The sequence below is a fragment of the Oncorhynchus masou genome, chromosome 31, assembly GCF_036934945.1.
Source record: "Oncorhynchus masou masou isolate Uvic2021 chromosome 31, UVic_Omas_1.1, whole genome shotgun sequence".
In the NCBI taxonomy this organism is placed as follows: Eukaryota; Metazoa; Chordata; class Actinopteri; order Salmoniformes; family Salmonidae; genus Oncorhynchus; species Oncorhynchus masou.
This window is the reverse complement of record NC_088242.1, coordinates 85274639-85284091: the sequence shown is the minus strand read 5'-3', so window position 1 is coordinate 85284091 and position 9453 is coordinate 85274639.

The window sequence follows — 9453 nt, the reverse complement described above, 5'->3', positions numbered from 1 at the left end:
GTCTTTTTTATGTTTTCTGGTGTTTTGTGGTGGAAAATGGGGTGGGTCTAGCATAACACTACAACTCTGTTACACATAGATGGACCAGCAAAACAATCAATATATATATTGATTGTTTTGTGTGTGTAAATCTTGCGTTCCTGTTGTACATAACAAGCTTCCATTCCCCCTGTCACAAGGGGATTTATGGCTGGTTTAAGAAAAAATTGTCATCTGTTACTTCTAGTATTTTAATTTTTTTTAAAATATAAACTCTTGATGAGAACTTGTTTTTTTATGAAGTTGAACATGTGCTCTTTGTCTGAATGTTAAAATTAGGTGAAATCAAGCGTCTCTTTTGACCAAGTTACACTTCTCAAAAGGCACCGAATTGGTGGAGAGACCCAAATATTGTGCAAAGCCATGTACATTTAAATACCATATGGCCCTGGTATGGTGTGGGATTGTGAAGACTAGATTTCTACCACAGCAATAATAACTATAATTATTGTTTTTCCTTTGCAGGTTTGTGTGTGAATGGTGAAGACTGTATCATGTGGCAGGAGTCTTGTATCAGCATCTTGAGGCAGAAAAGAAAAAGAAATGTCCTCCTGTCACTGTCAACTGCGTTTATTTTCAACAAACTGAACATGTGTAAATATTTGTACGAACATAAGATTCGACAACTGAGACACACTGAACAAGTTCCACAGAAATGTGACTAACAGAAATGGAATAATGTGTCCCTGAACAAAGGGTGGGTCAAAATCAAAAGTAACTCAGTATCTGTTGTGGCCATCAGCTGCATTAAGTACTGCAGTGCATCTCCTCCTCATGGACTGCACCAGATTTGCCAGTTCTTGCTGTGAGATGTTACCCCACTCTTCCACCAAGGCACCTGCAAGTTCCCGGACATTTCTGGGGGGAATGGCCCGAGCTCTCATTCTCCGATCCAACAGGTCCCAGACGTGCTCAATGGGATTGAGATCTGGGCTCTTCGCTGGCCATGGCAGAACACTGACATTCCTGTCTTGCAGGAAATCACGCACAGAATGAGCAGTATGGCTGGTGGCATTGTCATGCTGGAGGGTCATGTCAGGATGAGCCTGCAGGAAGGGTACCACATGAGGGAGGAGGATGTCTTGCCTGTAACGCACAGCGTTGAGATTGCCTGCAATGACAACCAGCTCAGTCCGATGATGCTGTGACACACCGCCCCAGATCATGACGGACCCTCCACCTCCAAATCGATCCCACTCCAGAGCACAGGCCTCGGTGTAACGTTTATTCCTTCGACGATAAACGCGAATCCGACCATCACCCCTGGAGAGACAAAACCGCGACTCGTCAGTGAAAAGCACTTTTTGCCAGTCCTGCCTGGTCCAGCGATGGTGGGTTTGTGCTCATAGGCGACGTTGTTGCTGGTGATGTCTGGTGAGGACTTGCCTTGCAACAGGCCTACAAGCCCTCAGTCCAGCCTCTCTCAGCCTATTGCACACAGTCAGCACTGATGGAGGGATTGTGCTTTCCTGGTGTAACTCGGGCAGTTGTTGTCATCCTGTACCTGTCCCGCAGGTGTGATGTTTGGATGCACCGATCCTGTGCAGGTGTTACACGTGGTCTGCCAGTGCGAGGACGATCAGCTGTCTGTCCTGTCTCCCTGTAGCGCTGTCTTAGGCATCTCACAGTACGGACATTGCAATTTATTGCCCTGGCCACATCTGCAGTCCTCATGCCTCCTTACAGCATCCCTAAGGCACGTTCACGCAGATGAGCAGGAACCCTAGGCATCTTTCTTTTGCTGTTTTTGAGTCAGTAGAAAGGCCTCTAATGACCGTTCCACAGGGGAATGTTCATTCATTGTTTATGCTTCATTGAACAAGCATGGGAAACCGTGTTTAAACCCTTCACAATGAAGATCTGTGGAGTTATTTGGATTTTTACGAATTATCTTTGAAAGACAGGGTCCTGAAAAAGGGATGCTAATTTTTTGTTGTTGCTGAGTTTACTTCCATGGCTTTTTCTCATTAGACATGCACAGCTGGAGTGTTCTATGACTGATTAGTTCAGATCTATAAACCCACAAACAGGCTTCTAAGTGTAAATGTGTTAATCCTTGATTATGATTTTTGATTAATGTACGCTCACATTGTTAGTTTTGATTTAATGGGATCATTCAATATCTTAACATCAAGTTGCACAAATTGTTATTTAGCTGAAGAGTAGAGGACAGTAGATATACCATTACTACAGTGAGGGAAAAAGTATTTGATTCTCTGCTGATTTTGTACGTTTGCCCACTGACAAAGAAATGATCAGTCTATAATTTTAATGGTAAGTTTATTTGAACAGTGAGAGACATAATAACGACAAAAAAATCCAGAAAAACGCATGTCAAAAATGTTCTAAATTGATCTGCATTTTAATGAGGGAAATAAGTATTTGACCCCTCTGCAAAACATGACTTAGTACTTGTTGTTTTTCTGTCTCTCACTGGTCAAATAAACCTACCATTAAAATTATAGACGGATACATTTCTTTGTCAGTGGGAAAACTTACAAAATCAGCAGGGGATCAAATACTTTTTTCCCTCACTGTATATACGCCATTCCATGAAACACATGGTTACACTTGTTATATTTCAGGGGGTGTGGTGGGGGAATTGACATTTTATGTTAAATCAAATCATATTTTATTTGTCACATACACATGGTTAGCAGATGATAATGCGAGTGTAGCGAAATGCTTGTGCTTCTAGTTCCGACAATGCAGTAATAACCAACAAGTAATCTAACTAACAATTCCAAAACTACTGTCTTATACACACAAGTGTAAGGGGATAAAGAATGTACATAAAGATATATGAATGAGTGATGGTACAGAGCAGCATAGGCAAGATACAGTAGATGGTCGAGTACAGTATATACATATGAGATGACTATGTAAACAAAGTGGCATAGTTAAAGTGGCTAGTGATACATGTATTACATAAAGATGCAGTAGATGATATAGAGTACAGTATATACGTATGCATATGAGATGAATAATGTAGGGTATGTAAACATTATATTAGGTAGCATTGTTTAATGTGGCTAGTGATATATTTTACATTTCCCATCAATTCCCATTATTAAAGTGGCTGGAGTTGAGTCAGTGTGTTGGCAGCAGCCACTCAATGTTAGTGGTGGCTGTTTAACAGTCTGATGGCCTTGAGATAGAAGCTGTTTTTCATTCTCTCGGTCCCAGCTTTGATGCACCTGTACTGACCTCGCCTTCTGGATGGTAGCGGGGTGAACAGGCAGTGGCTCGGGTGGTTGTTGTCCTTGATGGTCTTTATGGCCTTCCTGTAACATCGGGTGGTGTAGGTGTCCTGGAGGGCAGGTAGTTTGCCCCCGGTGATGCGTTGTGCAGACCTCACTACCCTCTGGAGAGCCTTACAGTTGTGGGCGGAGCAGTTGCCGTACCAGGCGGTGATACAGCCCGCCAGGATGCTCTCGATTGTGCATCTGTAGAAGTATGTGAGTGCTTTTGGTGTCAAGCTGAATTTCTTCAGCCTCCTGAGGTTGAAGAGGTGCTGCTGCGCCTTCTTCACGATGCTGTCTGTGTGGGTGGACCAATTCAGTTTGTCTGTGATGTGTATGCCGAGGAACTTAAAACTTACTACCCTCTCCACTACTGTTCCATCGATGTGGATAGGGGGGTGTTCCCTCTGCTGTTTCCTGAAGTCCACAATCATCTCCTTAGTTTTGTTGACGTCGAGTGTGAGGTTATTTTCCTGACACCACACTCCGAGGGCCCTCACCTCCTCCCTGTAGGCCGTCTCGTTGTTGTTGGTAATCAAGCCTACCACTGTTGTGTCGTCCGCAAACTTGATGATTGAGTTGGAGGCGTGCGTGGCCACGCAGTCGTGGGTGAACAGGGAGTACAGGAGAGGGCTCAGAACGCACACTTGTGGGGCCCCAGTGTTGAGGATCAGCGGGGTGGAGATGTTGTTGCCTACCCTCACCACCTGGGGGCAGCCCGTCAGGAAGTCCAGTACCCAGTTGCATAGGGCGGGGTCGAGACCCAGGGTCTCGAGCTTGATGACGAGCTTGGAGGGTACTATGGTGTTAAATGCCGAGCTGTAGTCGATGAACAGCATTCTCACAGGTATTCCTCTTGTCCAGATGGGTTAGGGCAGTGTGGTTGAGATTGCATCGTCTGTGGACCTATTTGGGCGGTAAGCAAATTGGAGTGGGTCTAGGGTGTCAGGTAGGGTGGAGTTAGCAACCACACAGTTGTTATTTTCAATGCAGGAACTGAAATTCCATTCACCTTCATGTTGACCCATCACCCAGATTCCAAATGTATAGTACCTGTGTTCTGCATGTTGTCTGTCTTCCTATAGGCCTTATATGAACTGTGTCCTAGATTATCTTCTCTATATCACTGTTAATTGACCTGTTGCCTCTTTTAATTGAAAAATCTATTTTGTGATGTGACCAAATGGTATCAAGTTGGTGCTGTCCAGGGTTATTGGGAAATCCCTAACCTAAAGCCTAACCTTAACCACTACCCTTACCTGTTACCCTTACCCCGACCTTAACCCTTACATGGTCAATTGGTAACATATACCATACATGCACTTGTCCACAAATCAATGTACACCCCAAGTTAATTGTAGATTTGGTAAGAAATACCTTGTGTCTACTGAATTCAACTGGAATTTTCTTATTTTTAAAAGATAAGTGTCATGAGTGGAATGCCTGTTGGAGCAAACATTGACCATTACTTAAAACTTTGTTATACACACATGTTCAACCCTTGCTCAGCTAATCAAATAGATTTTCCCATGATGTTGCAACTGTGGCGTGACATGAAGATACTCTCCTACATTCTGCCCAATTTCAGTCACTGTATCCTGGAAATGTATGAAACTCTTACCCCTGTTGCATTCAACTTTAGTTCACTGTGCCTCAGTCCAGACATCTATTTTTCTCAGGTGAAGTTCATTGGTTCATCGCTCAGTCTGATGAGCCAGGACTTGTGGTAAAACAGTCATTTGATTTTTCATTCACCTTTTCTCCAATCCCAACTCAAAGAGATTTCCACAGGGTGAAATGGACTGGACATAACTAATATTTTGACTTTCATCCTTCTAAATTGTTTTATATGCCTGGTACCGGGCTACCTTCAGTTGAGTCTTGTGAGGCTTGTGGGTATCCTACAGCAAAACAAATTACATGTTTTTTTTTGTGAAAGTCACTTCCATAGAGGGGTCATATTAGTTTTGTTGGACAAACTGTTCAGACGCTAGACGTTTTCGTGAGAATACTGATTTTTGGGATGTCTCATGGTCTGACAAACCCTGTTGTAGCTCGGCCACCTTCCACCGCAGATGCGGAAGGCTGCCATTGGTGGATGTGGTGGATTGAGACGCAGCCCGTGCAAGATAACAGATATCTCTTAAACAGACAGATTTTGATGGGGCTTTTTATATTATGCTAATTAGATTTCAGAGGGTATGACTCTAGTTTTTTTTTAACATGACTATGTTCAACTCATTCAGGTATTTAAAATAACTTTCTGTCTGTCAAATCCAATACTCTCAGTCCTTTTTACCAGGACAACAAATATAACATGTTTTTCTCTCCATTTTGGACTTTCGCATGTCCTTAAAAATGACTGGTTTCTTGTCTTACAGTAGATAGGATATGACACAATTTCTCTTGCCAGTACACAATATCCAATGGATTTTATGACTTATTGATGCCTTTAGGCTTCAACTTTAATCAGATGAAATTATAACTAAGAACTCCCCTGAATTGATAGAGTAATATACGTATATCCCTTGTCATCCCTTTGGCTAATTTACAGGCCATATGGAAAATATATTTTCTGAAGAAGAAGTTTGGACCATAGTTGTTGGTGGTAGTTTAGAGTCTGGAATCTTATGACAGAGCAAGCTTGGTTGCTGCCTATGGCGGGGGAGAGTGTGATAATCCAGTAATTGCTCAATTTGGTTTCCTTACAAGCAGTTTCAGTATTACATAGCTGAGGATAGCGCACTCATGGAAAATCTGAGTCAGTTAGGAAACAACAATGCCAACTTTTCCCAATGGTCATCCTCTTACTGTTTTTTGCTGGCAAAATCAGCTAGATAATCAACATTTATGTGTATATAGTGGGGCAAAAAGTATTTAGTCAGCCACCAATTGTGCAAGTTCTCGCACTTAAAAAGATGAGAGGTCTGTAGTGTTCATCATAGGTACACTTCAACTATGACAGACAAAATGTGGGAAAAAAATCCAGAAAATCACATTGTAGAATTTTTTTATGAATTTATTTGCAAATTATGGTGGAAAATAAACTTTTGTTATTGACCAAATACTTATCTCAATACTTTGTCGTTGCCAACAAAGGGTATATAACAGAGGTCAAACGTTTTCTGTAAGTCTTCACAAGGTTTTCACACGCTGTTGCTGGTATTTTGGCCCATTCCTCCATGCAGATCTCCTCTAGAGCAGTGATGTTTTGGGGCTGTTGCTGGGCAACACAGACTTTCAACTCCCTCCAAAGATTTTCTATGGGGTTGAGATCTGGAGACAGGCTAGGCCACTCCAGGACCCTGAAATGCTTCTTACGAAGCCACTCGTTGCCCGGGCGGTGTGTTTGGGATCCTTGTCATGCTGAAAGACCCAGCCACATTTCATCTTCAATGCCCTTGCTGATGGAAGGAGGTTTTCACTCAAAATCTCACGATACATGGCCCCATTCATTCTTTCCTTTACACGGATCAGTCGTCCTGGTCCCTTTGCAGAAAAACAGCCCCAAAGCATGATGTTTCCACCCCCATGCTTCACAGTAGGTATGGTGTTCTTTGGATGCAACTCCGCATTCTTTGTCCTCCAAACACGATTAAATGTAATGTAATGTAATGAGTTGAGTTTTTACCAAAAAGTTATATTTTGATTTCATCTGACCATATGACATTCTCCCAATCTTCTTCTGGATCATCCAAATGCTCTCTAGCAAACTTCAGACGGTCCTGGACATGTACTGGCTTAAGCAGGGGGACACGTCTGGCACTGCAGGATTTGAGTCCCTGGCGGCGTAGTGTGTTACTGATGGTAGGCTTTGTTACTTTGGTCCCAGCTCTCTGCAGGTCATTCACTAGGTCCCCCCGTGTGGTTCTGGGATTTTTGCTCACCGTTCTTGTGATCATTTTGACCCCACGGGGTGAGATCTTGTGTGGAGCCCCAGATCGAGGGAGATTATCAGTGGTCTTGCATGTCTTTCATTTCCTAATGATTGCTCCCACAGTTGATTTCTTCAAACCAAGCTGCTTACCTATTGCAGATTGTCTTCCCAGCCTGGTGCAGGTCTATAATTTTGTTTCTGGTGTCCTTTGACAGCTCTTTGGTCTTGGCCATAGTGGAGTTTGGAGTGTGACTGTTTGAGGTTGTGGACAGGTGTCTATTATTCTGATAACAAGTTCAAACAGGTGCCATTAATACAGGTAACAAGTGGAGGACAGAGGAACCTCTTAAAGAAGAAGTTACAGGCCCTCCCCAACCCGAACAACGCTGGACCAATTGTCCAGGGTCTGTAGTGATGCCTCTAGCACTGAGATGCAGTGCCCATACAACCTTCACCCACATTAAGCTTTATATCCTTTAGATAGGACATTTGAGCCTATCTCTGTCTTCTGCAGAGTATAGACAATAAGGTACTTACATAACAGAATAATGTTTCACATTCCATTCCTGAGGGTGCATATTTGTGTTCTAGTCTAGCACTAACACAACTGAATCAACTCATGAAATTGGCCTGGTGAAACAAACATGCAACCTCCTACAGGATCGTAATTTGAGCGAGTTTGCTACAGCATGACAATAATCCTGCAGCAACAGGAAATGTGAATTACTATGTGGATTTTAATTAATGGAAATATTTTGTTGGGTAGATCCATTTTTCGTTATGGGTAAATCAAGTCTGACATTTTAAGTGTAAATTGCAAACTTTGAAGTCTTTTAAAACCTTGAATACACTACAAGTTTGTATCGCAAATTATCAGCAAAAAAAAGTGATCAAATTAAGATCCTACATCTGTGAGGAGGGTCTGCTTGCCCTGAGACATGGTAGACTCCTACAGACATCTCTCAGAGCAAGGGAGCCTGTCATGCCAAATATTGTCCCCATTCAAATAGTGTCCCCCACTGCGTCAGAACTTATAGAATCCCATTGTGACGTAGAGGGGGACACTATTTGGCATGACAGGCCCCCAGGAAGGGAAAAATAAATAGAGAGGTCAATGATGACGTTATTATGACTAGTAATTGTTGTAATTTAGCCTCTCAGTGAACAGTAGCGTGGAAGCTAACTATGTTATCATGGCTCACTGAAAGGTAATCAGTCAGAAAGTGACCTCCGCTAAATGTCTAACAGTAACCCCAGGACTCTTCATCTCCTGGAGGTTCTCTATTCTGCTGTGGCCATCAACCGGGGGTCAGCTTCTGACCTGGAGGAAAACCCACAACACTCATCCTGGCCCCATTCTCTGGCATCCTCCACTCCACCACAGAGGTCAATGAACTAAGGATCTGGGAGAGAAATATTATGTTAGTATTTTTGCATTCAAAACATGTCAATCTGAGCATAGATGTAAGAATAAACAGACATGGACTTTTAATATCTATGGCTCAAAATGAAAATGTGAAACGCAACTAATCTAAATGCTTGGCAGAAGGAACACTGGAAATAAAAAACCATAGGAAACTAGTCCGTGGTCTTCATTGACACCTAGCCTACATTAATTGCATTACTCAACTGGCACACATAACAGTGATTAAACATGGAAGGGACATTTTAAAATGAGATCTGGGAAACTGTAGAAGTTGGTAGCTGAAGTGATTGATCACTTATGCCATTCTCTCATGGATCTCGAAGGTCTCTGCCAGTGTCTGTTGTTGTTACATTGTGTCAATGTCATGTTGTGCTCCTCAGTTTTACCCCTGGACCCATACCAAGGGAGGGTCAACAGTAACCTAGAATTGGAGCAATAAAAACCGTCTCCTCTTCCTCCTCAGGATGTGGACACAACAGCAAAAAAAAGTGATCCCAAGGGATTTTTTAATGTTTTATTAATTATCTCAATATTAATCAGTGCTTGTTTTCCCCAGCCCCACTGCCTGTCCTTTTGTTGTACGACTAATGAACCATGAGGTTTCCCATATGATGGATGTTGGGGTGGTGCTGGAGATTATGAATATGAAGTTGAAAAATGGTGACATTTTTCTGTAACTTATCTCCCGTAAGTGTCACTGGCTCGGTTTCTCTGGTAAATCACAGAGAAGGAGCGCTATCTGTGTGCTCACCCTGGTATCCCCTTTCCCACTTTTAGCCTTCTCCTTTGCAGTCTATTTCCGCAGTAAAAACCCTGTTATAAAATAGTGGCTATGTCAGAGATTCGACGTGACGGCAGACTGAATGATC